The sequence below is a fragment of the Aphelocoma coerulescens genome, chromosome 4 (genome assembly GCF_041296385.1).
Source record: "Aphelocoma coerulescens isolate FSJ_1873_10779 chromosome 4, UR_Acoe_1.0, whole genome shotgun sequence".
NCBI classification, from domain to species: domain Eukaryota; kingdom Metazoa; phylum Chordata; class Aves; order Passeriformes; family Corvidae; genus Aphelocoma; species Aphelocoma coerulescens.
Window position 1 is genome coordinate 19,935,792 of NC_091017.1, and position 19,113 is coordinate 19,954,904.

At 39.7% G+C, this 19,113-nt stretch overlaps 1 long non-coding RNA gene across 1 annotated transcript; it reads right to left on the minus strand.

Moving 5' to 3' along the window:
- Positions 1-220: 220 nt before the first annotated feature.
- Positions 221-4,690, minus strand: LOC138108977 (uncharacterized). The gene is made up of 4 exons (XR_011150172.1): positions 4,606-4,690; positions 4,261-4,362; positions 1,960-2,037; positions 221-499 (listed from the first exon to the last, which is right to left on the minus strand). It is a non-coding gene; the product is annotated as an uncharacterized lncRNA (long non-coding RNA).
- Positions 4,691-19,113: the final 14,423 nt, after the last annotated feature.

The window sequence follows — 19,113 nt, forward strand, 5'->3', positions numbered from 1 at the left end:
ATACACCCACAGAACCATGGATTGCAGAGGCTGATATGAGCTTGGGAGATGGCCTCAAATTGAATAATGATGATCTGCATTTTCACTGCCACCTGAAGCACTCCTGAGGCTGCAGTCACACAGCTCCAATCAAAGGAAGTCTTTGCTAGTGTAAATTTATTTTGTGTCCATAGTAGTAGATAAGAATAATACACATAGCACCTTCTATTGAAACCATATGTTAAATCAGGTTCATACTTTAATAAAAATGTACATCTCTAAGGAGAAATATGAATAGTAAAGGCATTGTTTAGCAGAAAAAAAGGTTGGAGAAATTATGGATGCCGCCTTATAAATGGTAGTTCAAGGAAGTTCACTGAGCCTGAAATGTTGCAGCACTCTTAAGTTTAACCCTGACTCCTGAAAGGTGCATTCTTTACAGTTACCATATATCCATGAAAAATTGTGTTTTCTGTGGAAAGCGTGACTGGCTTCTTGTTGCATCTTTATGTTTTCTTTCCTGTAGAGAAAAGGAAATAGAGCTAAGATTTTGAAAACAGCCAGCAAGGGTCTGGTCTTATCCTGCTGAGGCAAATAGAATTCTTACACCAGATTTTTGGAAAGGAACAGAGCTGCCTCTGCACTGGAGAGTTTGGAAAACACTGTCCTGCTGTTTGCAATCATGCCTTTACAAAATAATTGTAACTGTATTTTATGTTGTACATGTTGTTTCACAGCCTTTGTAAAACAATCAGGAATTAACCACTAGAAAAGCCTGACTTGTGCTTTCCAAAATGGGAAAGAAACCTTCCAAAACACAATATGTCTAAACTTGATAATATTTTAAATTTCTATTTGCCTGGGTATTCAACTGATTGATGGTCAGGCTTACAAAGTCAAACACTCATCTGCATGTGTCTGCACAGCTAAATCCCATCAAGCCAGCTTTTCAGGGTCCTTGCTCAAGCAGCTCAAGGCTTTTTCCTGATTCCAGGAAAGGTGACTCTCAAACAGGGCCCAATGCACTTCTGTTTTCCATAACTAATGCTTTCAAATTGACAGCCTAATGTCTTTGAAAACAAAGATTCCACCTTTTTTTTCACAGCACTTGCTAAGGTAGTTCTAGTCTCTGTATACAAATATAATGTTCAACAACATTTATTCAGTATAAATTTTGAGGTACAGAAAAACTTGTGAGGAATAAAATCTGTTCCTTTGCTTCTGATGAAGCACAAAATAATAATATGTCTTAATATGTAATAGTAATATGTATTTCCACTTTCTCTGTGTGCCAGGCTATTCTTTGCTTCCAGCTTTCCCTTCAAAATTATGCATGCACTTCCCAAGTAATGTGACAAAAGCTGTTGGCTCAATGGGAATCAATGACCAAGGAAAAGACATCAGTCTCAATAGGAGCAAAAGGTCTGATGGGAAAAAATGATAGCTCTGTTTCTCAAAAAGGCCAAAAGGAAAATCAATGACACAGTTAAAAGACCACAGTGCAGAGGAACTAGATCAGTCTTTGACAACTTATTTTTTGCCATCTTGTTTCCCCCCCCAAACACACACAAAAAACCCCAAAACAAACCATAATCTATTTTAAGTGTCCCTTGGACAAAAAAATACTCCAGTCTTCCCAAAGGAGGGATGTGATCATCTGAAGCAGTTCTGTTGCTAAGAAACTTGCTAACATTAAAGCCAGGACAATGTATTAATCAGCCTCCTGCATTTGTTAAGGCAACCTCCCAGTGTCCTGTGACTTCTGTGCTCTTGTGAATCGGCTGGAGGTTGAAGTTAATAAACTGGCTCCATGCTCTGAAGAGTTTGCAAACAGCAAAGTAAACATTTCACCTCATCACAAGCTCCCAAGAAAAGGACTGGCTGGGTCAGTGAAGAAAGCTTTGGCTTCTTGTAAAATAGGGAGTGCACCCAAAGTGAACAGTATTGAAAAATACTGGGTAGTTATTTCAGGGTTCTTACACTAAACAGTTCTGCAGAGCTTCAGTGTTTAGTGCTCATCTGTAGCTGGACAGAGCTCCATACAGTTCATTCAATCACCTATTTTAATAAAGAATGCAACTTTTTAAACCACAGTATTGAATTCCAGAAATACTGAAAAGAAAATGCACACCATGGGCTGTATAGAAAGTTTACTGAAAGGTAATACAATTTCCCCATATAGTACTGATTACTGTGGCACAGGTTCAATGAGTTAAATGATGCATGCTCAAAGAAGTGGCAGCTAATTTTTCCAGAGAATAAGTAGGATACTAGGCTTTTAAGACTGGAGAGCTCACTTGTGTAAGTCCATAAATGGAGAAAAGCATTGAGGGTTAGTAACCTGAGCACAGGACTGGTCACCAGGAGTGCTTGGTAAAGGTATATTTGCACAAATTTTACCATTTTTCTCCTAGATGGGGGTGGGAAATAATCAAGGCATTGTGAACAAAGAAGAATTGAGAGTAAGGCATTTCAGTCCACATAGATTTTTCCAAGAGAACAGTGATGTTCTTGAATTGGCTGAAATTTGGACCCATTTCCAATTATTTCCTGTTAGTAAGGTATTGTGTTTCTCTGAGTCTGATACACACTGACCTCTACTCATGCCTCAACATATGGTGTCCTTTTTCCACAGAAACTCAATAGCACCTGAGTACCTTCTGATTGATCTCCTTTGAATGTTAACAAGCAAAGAACACGCCATTAATAAAATCCAAAGTACGAAAATCTATCTGTCATCAGTATGATGAATCTAGCCCATAATTCCACAAATCAAATCCCTCTGTGAAAGCAATGGCTGTTCATAGATCAATTTGTGGATTCAGAGTAAATCAAAACTGAACTGCCCAGAAGCAGAACATTGAGTCCATGTAATTTAAAAAGCATTCTAGTTGCTAGGTCAGATTATTCACACAGAGTTAGTATATGGCTGCTTATACCTACAGCTGCAGGTTGGAGTCACCCTTTTAAACGCTCTTTACAGTGAAAAGTGGGTACTTGGCAAAGCTGTGGAAATGAGCCATCACATAAGGACTGAGCTGGATGTGGACATTTGCTGTACTCCCAAGTTACAAGTTATTATGGCTGATTTTTCTTGTTTTTACAGGAAAAGACATTAGAAATATTGCCTTACTTTCTGGGGGGGAAAAAAGGGACAATCTGCAAAAAAGAGTCCTTTCACCTCCTAGCTGATCACAAGCTGTTGCTTTCTTTATATGTGAACATGAAGAATGAAATCCAGTAGATGCAAAGGTGGGTCATGTTTTCCAATGGCTTTCGCCATCCACCCTGGGAAGAATTTGGGTTCCTAGGCAGCTACGCTTAGCCTGCCTAAACAGTGCAGGAAGAAAGGTGCAAGGCTGAAAGCAGAAAGAGAACCTTTACAACTTTGCTGTTAAAGAATTAGTTCTTGGTAACAGTGTCCTGGGTTTGTTCCAGAAACTCTTTCATATAAAACTTAGAATTAGTTCCATGAGGAAAGACAATACTTGCACCTTTGCCACTTTAGTGCTCTGCTGCTTCCTCTCCTGCTACTACCAGTCCCTGGGACTTGAATTCCCTTCTGCTAGACAGACATTTTCAGCAGCACAGCTACTCCAGCACAAACAGCCTCTTACCAAGTGATTAGGGAAGTTTCCAAAGGGACAGCTCTCCTTCTCCACTCTCTGCTGCATATCTTTATTGACAGCCCTAACCTCTATACTGTTACAGAAATGATGAACTGTATGTCCATCTTTTGAAGGAAAAGGCTGAGCCCAGTATCCTACCCTAAGCACAGGATAGCTTTCCTTCTTTCTACCTTTGCAGATGCACTTAATAAAAAAGTGTTTTCCTGTCAATCCCCTCTCCACAGTATTTGGTATTAGATGGTATAAGCATTCCTTATCTATGCTGTATATAGTCCCAGCCAAGCCATGGCTTTCCTCAGTGTGTGTGTGCAACAGCCAGGGCACCTTGTAGATCATCTCATATGGTTCAAGCTGAACTATATCAAAACACACAAGGAAAATCCTGTCCACTCACTGTGGTAATTAACCCCAGGATATTTGCTGGACTTTGCAATGCCTCTGGCACTTTTGAGCATGACGTGCCATTGGTTGGGAGGAAAGAGCTGGCAGGAGGACAGGAAACAGCACTCTGCCTTCTCTATTTAACAGTCACCATATTTTGTTCATTTTTGTCTGCAGAAACCACTTAATTCAATATGGATACACAGCTAAGAGCAATAAGGAATCAGAATCATATTTTACAGATTAGGCACCGGTGGAACTGAACACTTACATAACTCCAAGAGGATTTCGTGTGTCAGTCTGTGCTTGCCAGAAACAAAGAGCAGGAGAATCTCCAAAATGGAAAGCCAGTGTCCAGTTCAACCATTAAAATCTGGCAGAAGAGCAAAAAAGTTTATACTGGTAAAAACCAGCTGCTAGAGAAAAGAAGAATAAGACACAGGAAAGGAGAGCTGAGCCCTCAGAAACAGCTTTTCAAGTGTCCAGCACAGCAAAAACACATTGAGGAAAAGCTTTTATTATCAGTAGTAAACAACAAACACAGATGATCAGGGAAATGCTGGGATGGGTAGAGAAGTAGGTATGAAGACAATAACCTTGTAGATGAAACACTAACCTTGTGTCAGTCAGGGAATACAAGGTACAGCCTTAGAAAACCACCAGTGAAAATGAAACCAGGCCTGTACAAGCTGTGAAGACAAATAAAAGCTTCTGCAGTCCTATAAAGCAGTAATCTTGCTCAGTGAACACCGTAGGCTTTGAAACACAGGGCAAGCATACAGAACCAGGAATCTCAACGACTTCCTTACATCTATGCTCACCAGGGAGATCGGAGGAAGCAGGAATAATTTTGCTGCATGTAAACAGGGGAGGAAGAAAATAATTAGCAAGTGAGGAAGGTCAGAAAGGAATTAGATCAGTCAAAAAAACTCCAGATTCAGGACTTGAAAAAATAAGACATTTTCAATATTTTCATTGATGCTAGCTAGGGACTAGAGAGAAATTAATCTGACCTCCCCTGTTTTAAGATGTTAACAAGGGAGGAACCATGAAAATACAGCCCTTTACAAAAAGGTTCACAGGTGTTTTCCAGTGAAATCATTAGCTGATTTTGCGATCTCATAATTAATGAGATACAAATTAACTATTTTGTTTCTTTAATAAGTAAGTAATTATATCTCATTGCAAAAAGCTTCAGAAGAATAGAGGTTTTGTGTCCAAATGAAGTTCAGGTTTTTCCCCTCAACGGTTTGGCTGCTGTTGTTTCAGAAAACTGGTCTTTAACAACCAACCCTCCTTTCAGCTGGAGGCTGCAGGGAAGTCGCAAATCCACAATGATGATATCAAATTGTTGCTATGAAAACAAAAGCCATGCTACAGATTCAATACCAGCAGTTTTCCAAGATTCAGGAGAGGGCAAGAAAGTCTGTGGAAGTGACAAATCTTACTTGAAATCATGTTCTTCATAAACAAGCATATGAAACAATAGAACATAACACTGTCACTGTTAATTGGAGACATGTGAATATTTTTAATCTTGAGGCCTCACTAAAATGCATTAACTGCTATGAAATATGACAGAGTCCTGGTCTGTCTTTTTGTGGGGGAACATGAATACCATCAAACTTGTGCTAGAGTGCTACAAAAGAAATGTGCTTTGCATATTGGATCTTATGTCAGATATTGTCTCTGACACACTGACGGCATTTTTTTGCACTTATGCTACAATATGTGAGATTCTACCTTAAAATTTAGTTCCTGTCAACACATGGATTTATATTAATATCACATATTTCACTTAAAATGCATCTCTGAGGACAAATTTGAAAATATGTACCTGGCGTGCCCTGACAGAAAATAAGGATAGACACGATCCTTAAATGTTTTTTCAAAAGATCCATTTGCCTTTTAGTTAAATCACATTTTCACTAGGACTGACTTCTGTCTTTTTTGTTTGCTACTAGCAAAACTGCCTGTATGAATTAATGCAAAATAGAATTCGAACATTGCAAATAACATACATGCTCTGCTTTTTTTCAGCCACCAAAGATAGCAACTGACACTTTTCAAACAAGTTGCTTTAATTTGCTGCACAAAACCTTGTGGCTTGGTTCTGTTGTGCTGTGTGACTTCTCTAACCTTGGTGGGTTTATGTGACATGTAAAACCAGATGTATAAACCCAAAAGAAGGAAAAAAGCATTTTGGCAGATATATGGAGCAGTAAGCAGTGCAGTGTCTGCTCTGATGGACTACAGAATGGTCAGAAACAGGGTGTGTAGAGCTACATCCCACCAAAACAGCACTGTTACCCAGAAATTAGGACAAGGTGAGGAACTTTCCCTGCAAACTTTAAGGACTGTTGGAGTGAAACAAATCATTGTTTCATAGCAGATTTGTTGTGGGGCTAGAAAGACACTGTGAATGTTCACTTTTTCAATACTGATGTTCCTATCACTCCCAACATATCTTTCAACCTCTTCATAATGATGGAACAGACTGTATAGATTTACCTTCAGAAACACCTTGTTGCCATAAGTAGGTCCCTGAGAAGAATAGTTTTTGTGTGCTGAACACTTCTGCTCCTGTTTGAATATTTGCAGGCTTTTAGGAGTTTCAGTAAGAATGTGGTGAGCAAGACAAAAGTGGTCTGTTGTAACTACATCACATGCAGAGCCTCGTCCTTTCCCTCCTCTGCATTGTTTTCTAGACAGTGTTTCAAGGACTTCAGCAGTAAAGCTCACTGGGTTTCAACAGGCTGGACAGAGCACCAAAGCTAGGCTTTGATGGTTTTCATTTATATGATAGCTGTTCTCCACGCTGCAGTAGTATCAGCACTGTCAGATACTATTGCCACTTGGGTTTGAACTTCTCCTTGTCAGTAAATGGTCTAATCAGCATGGCAAGTAGCTGTGTGCTCATAACAAAGCAACAAATTATTATCATTATTGTTGCTTTTGTTATTATTATTATTATTACCATTATTATCATCATCATCATCATGGTTATCATTATTATAATCATCAACACCAACTGAGAAGTTGTTAAAAACGTTAGTCTAATTAAGGTGAGGAAAGTTATATTTTCTGAAATTATTGGAATTCTTTACCAGTTAAAGTATGGGGTAAAAGCCCCTCAATCTGAAGGCATATTCTGCAGTTGCCAATTTTGCCAACCATGCCATTGGTGAATATTCCAGGAAAGTATTTTAGCATCTTATAATGGAAAAAAATACTCAGAATACACATGGACTGGAAAACTTTATTCCATGTGCTATGCACACTACTCATCTTGCTTTTCTGAGAGTTTATTTATTTATTTATTTATTTATTTACCAGTAGCCCTCAAATCACAGAATCACAGAATCATTAGGTTTGGAAGGGAACTCTGGAGATCATCTACTCCAATTCCCTTGCCAAGAGGGGTGTAGCCTAGAGCAAGTGACACAGGAATACATCCAGGTGGGTTTTAAATGTCTCCAGAGAGGGAGACTCCATGACCTCCCTGGGCAGCTGTTCCAGTGCTCTGCAACCCTCAATGTAAAGCAATTCTTCCTCTTGTTGAGGTGGAACTTGTGTTTTAGTTTATGGCCATTACTCCTTGCTCTGTCACTGGGCACCATTGGAAAGAGTCTGGCACCTTCCTCTTTGCACCTGCCTTTGAGATATTTAAATGTACTGATGAGAAAATCTATTAACTGTTGGCTCAGCTAGTACCTTAGATTTGGTGAGGACCAAATGGGTACTAGTTTTGCAATATCCCTGTCTATATGCATAAAGTACAGTAACAGTAAAGCCTTTTTTTCCTCCCCCCACAGCTACTCAAAGTGTAAGCATCTTGACAAGCTTTGGAAAAGATGCAAATCTATCAGAAACTGCAGTTCTGCCTAGTCAGAAGTGACAAAACAGCCAGGCTCTGATTCCTGGAGAGTATTTCCCCATTACAGCTGTCCTGACAGGATCCCATAAGAACAAGCATCAGATCTATGGGAGATGCAAAATCAACCAATAGATATATGGAGAGAATACAGCGCATGGAAATGTGGTGAAACCTTGTAACTATTAAATAAAAGGCCTGTGCAATTTATTTTAACATTTAATCTGCAGAAGCGTATTCAGCTGTACTAATTTCTCCCAAAGCTTTGCATTTAAGAGTATGTGTTTAACATTAAGTCAGACTTTCCAATGCCAAAAGCAAAAATTGACATGATTTCCAGATGTAGATTTTAGTAGATCATGTCTCGGATAATTAAGGGCTGTCAGATCTAGTGGGTTAATAATTGAAGCTGTATAGAACACAATTTATTGTCAAACAATACCAGACCCTCACTGAAAAGCAGAAATCACATCTCTCTAACACAGGCTTTTCATTCTGGGAATAAGCTTGGAGGTATGGATTGAAAACATCATATTTCCCTTCCAAATGGAAAAGTTAAAACAAACGAAAAGCAGTTCCCTGGAACACTCTTTATATGTGCTGTGTTATTTGTCTCCCCACCTTCCCGTGTTTGCTTCTTGTTTTCTTCTGGAAAACATGTACAGATTACGCAGTTTCCCTAACCTACTCTACTTAGAGGAGACAGACCTGAACATCAACTGTTTGTATTCAGCTCAGTGCTGCTCAAAATAGTTTATAGTTGAGAATAAACTGAACCATCAGAAATAGGATCTCAATCCTTTGAAATGTCAGCAGATCAAGTTCACTGCACAAGCAGGAGCTGAATTTTCAATCCAGAAGGCTGCATCATTGTCAAAAGCTCAAGATTATTTAGGTGAGCTGATTTACTAACATGGCAACTAACGAGATTTGTGCTCCAAAGCTTGATTTATACTTTAGATTCATCTTGTCAGACCGGCTGTAAATAATATCTGCTAAGAGCAACATTTTACATGGTCCATTTTCAGTTTGCTCAGATTGCTGAGAAGCCCACAGTAAGTCATTTCAAGCATCAGACTCAAACTCTGCTTTGTCCTGGGCCACCATGTAGGAAAGCTAAAAGAATAGTGGCAAATGGGATGCTGGGGGCTGGCAAGAACCTGACCCAGCATCTGCAAAGGCTAAGCTGGTCTCCCAGTTCAGGATATCCCTGTTTATCTACTTTGCCAGTCAAACAGGCCCATGGATGGAAAGAACCAGACCAGTGGCTGATCTCCCCTCCTTCTCTTCACTGACATCCAGGAGCAGGATTATCTCATGCTGATAGCATTAATTCATGGCAACAAAGTGCAAAATGGTCCTTAACTACAGCAGGTCTTTGGTTTTACCCTAAGAGAGAGAATAAAATGCACACAGCCTTCTCTCAGTCTGCCCTAAAAAAAAAAAAAAAAAAAAAAAGGTGACTTGGACAACTTTGACACATCAATGCTGAAGATAAATCAGAGAGCAGAGAAAGGTAAGAAAGGGCTCTTGCTTTCCAAATCCTGTCAGGGAGCTTCACAAAGTTGTTCTTTCACAGCATTCACACCTTTAATCTTTTATTGTTGACTAGATCTGAATATCACAATGAAAAAAACAAAGAAGTGTTGAAGAATCTTTTCATTTTTTCCTTTTATATTCTAACTTTAAAAGTTGTTGGGAATATTAATGAATGAATTAAATAGAAACACATTTTAGAAAGAAGGCAGTGTGTTTTCACTAAGGGTTGGAAGTACAAGTTGCAGTTCAGGTACATAACATGAACTTCAAGTAATGATCTGCAGACAGCTTCCCACAGGGAAACCAGTGCCACCTATAACAAAGCCAGTTTGCTACATGCTTTTCTGTCTCCAACAGGCTTGAAGTTCATCAGAGCACAAACAGAAAATGCAGCAAGGACAGACAAAATTCCGCAAATGGCAGCATTTTAAAAGGCTGCATGTCTCAGAACATGTCCCCCTTTCCTTTTGGATCCAGTAGCCAGCTGGGTTAAGCACAGGGAGTGTCTATGCTCCATTTTCATACCTGCACTGGACTCAAGTTTCCATAAAGAGATGTCTCACGTCTTTGGATGGGTGGCTTCATTTCAGCAGTGGCAAGGACAGGTCCTGTATGCAGCTGCTGGATGCTGCCAAGCTGCAGCAACCCAAGACAGGAGGAGCTGTGTAACCTCTAGAGTCTGTCCCCATGTAATTAAAAGCAGAGTTGGGGCTCAGCTTCCCAGCATCTGCTCTGCAGCAGCCCCACACCCCACAACAGCTTCCCTAGCAAAGCTCAAATCCTTAGTACAAAGGAGTCATTGAAAAGCAAACCATTTTAATCTGTGGGGTAGAAAGAGGTTCTGCAGCCAAGCTGAAAATTCTTGCTCTTTAGTATTGATTGAATGGTCATTTGTTATAATGATGGCTAAAACAGTCAAGCAGATGCTACAAATATTGCTGTTTTGATTTATAAATGTAGAAAACTGCTTGTCTGCTTGTCATAGAAAAATGCAAAACTTCACATCCTCTGTTCTCCAAACTCAGTTATCCAGGTAGATTTTCTGGGGTGTTTTTCCTTTTGCTTTTTGTGTTTTATTAACAGAATATTTCACAGACCAATGGCAAATTTGTGAAGGCTAATGATGTGGTGCCATGTGTCTACCTCAGATCTCCACCTCCAGTGCTAGGGAAGATAATAACCCAGGATAACTCAGCAGACTTGCTAACTTACCATGTCAACAGGGAATGTTTATCCTGCACATGCAGGATCAGTTTTACCTCAAGAGGTTTGGCACAGAAGAGCTGATAAATTCACAGCATGTATTCAAAAGCTGCTTTCAACAAAACATTTCCACTTTTATTCTGGTGATGCTCAGATGTGGCTGAAGAAATCTCCACAAAGTGAAAGAGAAGATGGGGCCAGGAAGTACAGATTAAAGAGAAATCATGAATTGTGCTTGATTTTTTCAGCTGCATCAAATATCAAGGGCTTGCTCATTGCACAGTGGAAGGAGGCAAATGAATATAACATGGACAAGGTCTGGACAATAGTAATGAGGGTGACTATAGCTAATAAAAGGGGGCAGTACAAATACAAGTAAGCAAATTAGCATATGGAAGGTAAAAGCACCATTTCAACATGCCACACTGACAAAATTACCCCAGAAAATTGAATGTAGAGCTCTAATTGATGCAATTGAGAGAGACAGTGAATCTAATCTGAGTACTTAATGACTATGATGGGAGCATCACAATGTAATTGCAATGTACTTTTTTTGCCACAGTGTATCATCACACCACCTCTGTTCCAGAGGAACAAATACATTTATTTGAATAGAAGCACTTAGATCCCCAAATCCCTTTGTTTCATGACAAAACCTGCACGCCATCTCCCGTCAAGGAGCTGCAGTTTTGGATACCTGTGGTTGTAGCACTGTGTTTGTCTTGGGATCTGTTTCGTATCTGTGCCTCTGTGCTGCCAAAATCGTGAATTTACTTAATTTGTTAACTTTACTGGTCCAGAGAGAACTATGGGGGCTGTCCTGCAATGACATCATATTTCTTCCCCAAATGCAGCCCTTCATGTGTTAAAAAACTACCTTGGTTGACATACTTGATGCCAAACCTCCTCAGTGAAGATGGAAACTGATTTTTCCCATTCCATCATTTAAACACTTCATCTATCATTTTCATAATGTGCAAAATGACAACAATACCAGTCTCCTTCCCAAAGGCATCATTAGACCCAGCTCACTAGTTTCCTCTAAGAGATTCCCCAGATTAGAGTAGAAAAATGTGTTGTTGTTGTTACTATTATTATTAATTATTATTATTATTTCACCACTATCAAGATGTTGCATAAAGTTGTAAGACAGCAAAAAAAAGTAAGGAAGAAGCAATACACTTCTCTTGGGTATCTTTTTCTTTTCTTTTATATACTTTCTGTAACTGGTCCTGTCTCTGTGTAGCAACAGGCCTGCTGCTACAGTCCTGTGACACGTTACATTACTAGTGAAGAGATGTGGTTGAAAATACCTTGTTTCTTGCCATACTTTTCAATGGAATTTCTTCCCCCTCTCTTATAGCAACTTGCTAAAGATTGTTATTGTTCCCCTCAGGGGAAATAAGAAAGAAAAAGCAAGTCCTTCCCTTTTTTTCTAGTTTTTTTTTTTTAAGAGAAGTGGTTAGCTTTTTGAAAGGATGTTAAGACATTCCTGAATTATTTCTGAGAAAGTGCTTTTTTTCCAATTAACTTGCTATTTTTTCCTTAAAAAGGATTTTCCCTGAAGAGAACTCTTAAAATAAACATATAAATTGAAGAATTTTAAACATTAAAAATGTTTAACCTGTTTTGCTGAGCACGTATGTTATGAGCTACTGTTAAAATCAGCAGCATGTGTCTGTAACGCTGCATGCTATTTTTCATTAAACCCATACATGCATTGCAAGTCGTTTCTGATGATCAGTGGTTGATCTTCCAAAAGTTTTTGTATATAAAATTAGGGGGAAAAGTAAAATATAAGGACAAGGACCCCTCAAGATGAGTACCGCAACCATTCCCAGCAAAAACTGAAGTTGAAACAAGGGTTTCCAGCAGAATACAGGCATCAATAAACAGAAACAGCCTATTTCCATGGAAACAGCTCATCTAAAACCTGGACAAAGAAAGCATGTGAGTGCTTACCTGACTGTGTGTCATCTTTAAAATGAAGTTGGTGAGGTGAAGTACTCTCTCATGGAATCTGGCTGGCTCCCTGGAGCAGAAGAACTGTGGTGCCCAGCTGAAGGCAAGTCGTGGCACATGGCCCAAGTTTAGGACGGTGGATGGATATCTGCATTCCAGTGTCCTAGGCCCATGGAGGGTAGGAATTAAGCTGTTACTGTAAAAGGCATGCAGCACTAGCAGTATGGTTTTGTACTGTCCTTGGGATTCGGGACAGGGAAACATGCTTGAAAGGTGTATTCATCACTGCAAATCAGCTGGATCACTTGCCTTAGCAATTTTATCCAATGGATAGGGAAAGGTGCACCTGTATTTATCACAGTTTAAATGCTACTGGCACCTGGAGTGAAGATGACCAGTGTGTTTGAACAATACATTTCCTATTAGCACTTTTGTAATTTCCCCCTGAACTGGAACTTTTCTGCAGAGCTAGAGAAAACAGAGCAAATATAACTCATATTGCAAACGTAAGTACATGCTGTGTTAGAGGGGGAAAGAATGCACTTCTCCTGGTGTTTAGACTAATCTTCAGTTTGTAAGAGGTTATATAGGAAGTTTGCAAGAGATGGGTGCCAGCAGAACCAGCTTGGCAAGGGAGGCAGGCGTTCCTGTAAAAGCCCTGTGGGGGGCCTGGTAAAAATGACCTCAGATTTGGCCAAGCGAGGAGTCTTTGAGAAGAGCATTTTGCATACATGTGGCAATGTTTTTTTTTTTATTATCTAACAAAAGCATTCAGAGTGAATATAAGCTGCTCTCCAGCATGCACAAGCAGCTAGCTGGCAGGCAGGCTGAGCATTCACACCTTCTGAGGTACATACTGAGTGAGCCATATTCTTCTTTTATTCACTGCTTAATAAAATGCACATAAAGTGCTCCACTTAGACTCCTGCAATGATTGAAAAATCTGGTTAAGCAAGTTTTGGGAGCACTGTGATGATTTAGAGGTTGCTGCAGGACCAGAAATCTCAGAAGGCCCTGCTGTTTTCTCTCCAGATCTGCTAAGTGCAGGCCTGCAGTCAACTCATATTAAAGCAGTAGGAGGTGAGAATCCTCATCCTCTTTAAAAGCAGAAAATACCAGGAATGCCCAACATGAGGCCTCAAGACCACAAACTGCAGGATTCAGGCATGTACTCTGTCATTATCTGAATTCTCCTTGTGGATTACTGAGATTGCCAAGTGTCCAGGATTTTAGCTTGCCGTAGCCTTTGTGCTAAAAAGACTTTTTTTTTTTCCCACTTCCATGCTGGATGAACCAGAACATGACTTAATCTTTGTGAGATTCATTTTGGATCACTATGCTCTTGATTATGTAATTTGTCAAGATGTACTACTTAAGGAAAACAGGTGCTCAGTACAGCCTCTCACATCAGAGTTTAGCAGCCAGTTTCCTAATGCATGCACCTGTTTTGTATCAACTGAAGGCGACAAAAAAAGTGATGCTTCCATTTTTGGGCCCAGTTTGAAGTGTCCAAGGCAGTTTTTTGCAGCTGACTGGTTCTCAATGTCCAAGCTGCAGATGACATCTGTGTGGGGAAATAGGAAGGGAAGGATGCTTCCCTTGGGAGGTGCTTTGGGAAGGAGGTTGTTGTAGGTGCTGAATCCTCTGTGTGTGACCACTTTAGGGTGTTGAGATTTTGCAGTTCCTAATGACTCTCTGGGCACCCAACAACCCTGATTAAGTATATTTATATTTCCAGTGCTGTGTCCTTTTCTTGTAACAGGGAAGGCCAGAAAGACAAAGGACCTGATCTCATCTGCTTTCCAGCATGTGACAACACCTGGCAGTGCTAGGACTCAGAAAGGGATGGAGAATCAGTATATTTGGAGGTTATTTTCACAACTTACACCAGGCTTTCAGATGCTTCCTGACCAAGCAAGCTGCAATGGAAACAGACTTTCATAGGTTTCCAAGAACTCTCCATAGATGTGCAAGCATTATCTCCATTTGGCTAAGAGAGTAATTCTGGGGCACTCAGAGACTAAAGATGCAGTCCAAAGCAGTAGTGGCTGTTATTACTATTTGTTTTCATATTGTATCACCTTCAATGATGACCCATTCTTAGGTCAGTTCCGTAGTCACTGCACAGTTACAAAACTAAATGACAGTTCATGCACAAATGAGCTCAAAACCCAAGTAAGAGCATGTTTTAACAATAACTGTATTCAGAACTTCTGTCTTTCCTGGTTAGCCAGGAAATGAGGCTTTTTTTGCCTCTGTCAAAGGCCTGGCAGGAGTCATCCTTCATTTGGAAACATCCATAACAAACAGCTCTCCCTGACACTGACCACAGACAGTACAGAAAAAAAAAAAAATGAACCTGGTTGCCACATTTAAAGTTACTTTGGGGTGCAGGGAAGCATCAGCCTGCCATGCTTAGCACCCCTGGGGATGGTTTTTTGAGCTCTAAACCCTGAGCTGCCTCAGGCTCACCTCTGCTTTCACCTGTCCAGCTATGATGAGGACAGGGCAGGGAAAGGAGGAGGAAATTTATCTAGTGCCTGCAAAAAGCACTGTATTGTTTTTACAGAAAAAAAAAAAAGCAGAATTCTTAATGTTACCAGATATTTATACTATCACAGGCAGGATGATATCTCAGCATATGTGTGCATTGTGCCAAAAAGACAGACAAAAAAGAAATCCTAGGTGGCCTTGAAATTACAGAGTGTGTGCTGCAGGAGCTTTTAAATTCCTGTGCAAGATACTTCAAATCCTGAACAAAACCATGTCTAAAAATAGGCCCATAAAAGATATATGATGGCATTGCTCTGTGTGAGTTCATGTGCATTGGACAAACATGAGAATCACCAAGCAAACTTTAGGTTTCATGCAAGATGCTCACAGTCATTTACTTTTTGTGACTGATCCAAGTTCCACTCTTACCCTGAAAGAGAAAACATTGATAGATCCTAGAGCAAAGCAATTGTTTCAACAAAGTAAATTGAATCCAAACATGAAAATAAGATGGAAGACCTATTTTCCAGAGTTGTAGACGCACCTAATTAGAGCTCTCAGCTGCAGACTCTAGAGATTCTAAATGAATGGGAATGACATATCACTAGAAGTAAAATAATATGAGCAGGAAGACATGGCGTAATTTAGTTCTAACAGATTATGTGAAGCTATGTAAAGATTATACCAACAGTTAAGTGAGCTGAAACTCTACCAGTGCAACCAGAAATGTTTAAGCACACTGCTGTCCTCCCAGGCACTGTAAAATTGCAGTGTTGCTGAATAATAGCATAACTTCCCATATGTAAGCCAGCTGGTTTGCACAAATGTTTTAAAGTGCTTGTGACCAATACTTTGCTGTGGTATGACAAGCTTGCAGTATCTGACAGATGAGAGCTGCAGACTTGCAATGCAACCAGCCAGTGCAATGAAAAGTTTTCAGATCTTGAATGGATATTTTTTTCTTGCCCACAGTTTATTGAGAGCACTATAATCTGTGAGGAGCTATCAACAGTAACACTACACTTATGGGTGTGATATGATCTCTCTTGCAGCTGGCTTTGGTACAGGACTGAGATCTGGTTCTTGTGAATGCAAACAGAGGCTGTTCATGATTTAAAGTGTACATAAGACAGTGGGCAAAGGAGACAAAGAAAAGATGAATACCCTTTTGACAGATATTTTGATAAAATTCGGATGACTGCTATAGGAGAGACACCTAAAATGACTGTCTTGTGATACTTTTCCATCCTACCTACCCTAACCTCCTAGATATGCAGTAAAGACAACAAACAGCTGTCTGCCAGGATGATGATGATGATAATGTTACAAGGTGCAGGCAACAATGCAAAGAATGGCTTGCCTGAAATCTGCCTGAAACAAATGTCCAACAAGAAAAATATGGGGTAGCCCCTGATTTCTTCTGAAAAACAACTAACACTCAAAGTGGATGGAGTGCTGTCACAGACATAATTAAGAGGAAAAATTTTACCGAGAAGGAAGAGGAAAGTAAGTAGATGTAGCTTCAGTCCATTTTAGAGGGATGACCTAAATAACAAAAAAAAAGGAAGGTAAATTAAACTGGAGCTAAAGTCTAAAGGAGAAATGATGAGCTGACCTATAATTAATAGACTAATATCTTTTAAAGGCAAGAGAGACCAAATAATCATCTACTGTGATGTACTGCTCTAGTGCTCTGAGGAGGACAGGATTCTGAGAGTTTTGACATTCTTCTTTTTTTAGTTAAGACCTAAAGCTGACTATTTGAAAATACTCCATAAGAGAAAATGCTGAAAAGGCTTGTCTGAGTTCAGGAAAATGGACAAAAAAGAAAGAAAATAACAAAATAGTGGAAATTTTGTCTGCATCACCAATATTATTTAAAAAAAAGAGAGTATCATAGAATGTAGAAAGAAATGCTTTTCAGGATGAAAACTGACATTTGGCTTTTAAAAAAAAATTAAACTATAAAATTTACAATTATGAGGAGTTTTTTCCCTCTCAGAGAACATGTGTGAAATGAGCTTATTTTCACAGCCTTTGGGGTTTTTTTGATAGTAAATTTTCCCATGAAGAAAGGTGCTACTCAGATTCTTCTAGGCTCACCTTTTTGCATGTAGGTCAGACTGACCAATTCTGCCCAAAGCTCATATTTTTCAGCTGTGCAAAGGTAGACTTTAAAAAAGATATCTGGTCAGGGCAGAAGAGCACTGAGGGATAAAAAATTAATTGTATTTTCACCATGACACTGAAAGACTATGAATCAAATGCTTAAGAAGCAGCCCAGGAGACCAAAGGGATCAAAAAAAGACTGACCAAAACAGGGAAAATTGTATCCAACCTCTGCAGGCTTTTCAAGAAAAAAAGGTACAGATCAGAGGACAGTAAGGCACTCAACCAGGTTGCCAAGAGAAGAAAGGTTATGCCATGATGAGTCAAGGAATATAGCCCTGGGATGGTGCAGAATTCCCGAAGAGTGTGAGTTTGTGGTTAGTGGATTTTTACCCCCTCTGTCAAAGACTGGCAGCAATAACACATCCATAAAGTTGTGGAGGTAGCTTTTGGATGTGAGTGCTGTTGAATGCCCAGAGCAAGCCGATGCAGCGGGTGATGGGAAGCAGGGTCAAGAATTACAACACTGAAAGCCAGGTCATGTAAGGATCCATTTTGTAAACAGGACACCTCAGGAAGAGGTATTACAGCAGCAAAGCTAAAAAAAGCTAACCTGTTTTACTTTGCACATAAACAAATGAGGAGCACCCACGCTGATACTGCACCTACATGGGAGAGTAAGAGAGGGCTTTTTAACTCCTAATCCTTTTAATGGGATTACTGTTACATACACAACTGTGCACCTCAGCTGCACAGGGTTTTCTGTAGATTTGGAAAGAATTTTAAAAGTTTTTTTGCATTCAGCCATTTTTCCAAGTTGCTTAATGCAATAAGAAAGTAACCAAACCAAACCAAACAAGCAATCAAAACAAACAAACAAACAACAAAAAAAGTGAAATGTAAAAAATTACATTTGCATAGTGGAGAATTTAGAGGAGTGATGGTTCTCTAGAGTCCCTCTGGTTTTGACCCATGCTATAATTAATTACAGTATAAAATGTCTTCCAGAATAAGTTCAATCAGGTTAGAAAATGTCAGTTGCTCACCTGTGCATTCTAAAGAAGTGTCTGGGTTGTGCTTTTAAAGCTACATGAAAACAAACTCAGCTAGAAACTTTTGCAATTCAAAATATTTAGCTGAATGACAAGGAAACTAATCCTTGGTTTATTATTAGATAAAAGATTTCTGAACATCCTAGATGTTCATATTTTTCTTTTGCTTTTTTAATGCAGTGCTACACTGAAAAATGACTTTGTCAAAAAACATAGCTGAGTCTTTTGGAAGTGAGAAGTGGTTGTTGAAACACAAAACAAAATGCCTCAAAGAGGTCTAATGTTTGGAGATGTGTGCTCTGATCTTTCTCTTTTCCACCCCCTTTGAGGATGGCATCAAGTCTGATGTCCAAAAATTGAGGTGCTCAGAATCATTAGCTTCCCCTGAAACACCAAGGAAAGAGAAGCTGGCTCAGGTTATCTGTCCTTGGTGCAAAATCATTTAAAACCAAAGGTTTATTTCAGACCTTGACATAAGTTTTGCTACTCCCATTAGCTCCAGGGCATGAACAAAGCAGTGGGAGAGTGCTGTGGAGGCACTGGCTTCTGGTATACGTGTTACTGATTGAGCACACTGCAAAACAGCCGAGGCACTTCTGATTTTGACTCCTGGTCCTGTCCTGTCAACCGAGACACCAGGAAGCACACATCACCAGCAGATTTGTTAAACTTGTGGCTGGTACCTCAGTGGAGATTTGCTGGCAATGACATTAACTTCCTGAAGGCTATACTTTAACCATGGGACCAGATGGTCCCATCCCTCGTGAGATGTGGATGGCAATAGCCTCCCTTTCCAACTCTGAAAGTCAGATCAAGTAAATTAAAAGTAGGACTGTGGAGGAAAGCACAGAGTATTCCTGATCTTATGTGGAGGAAACCAGCATCCTAGAAC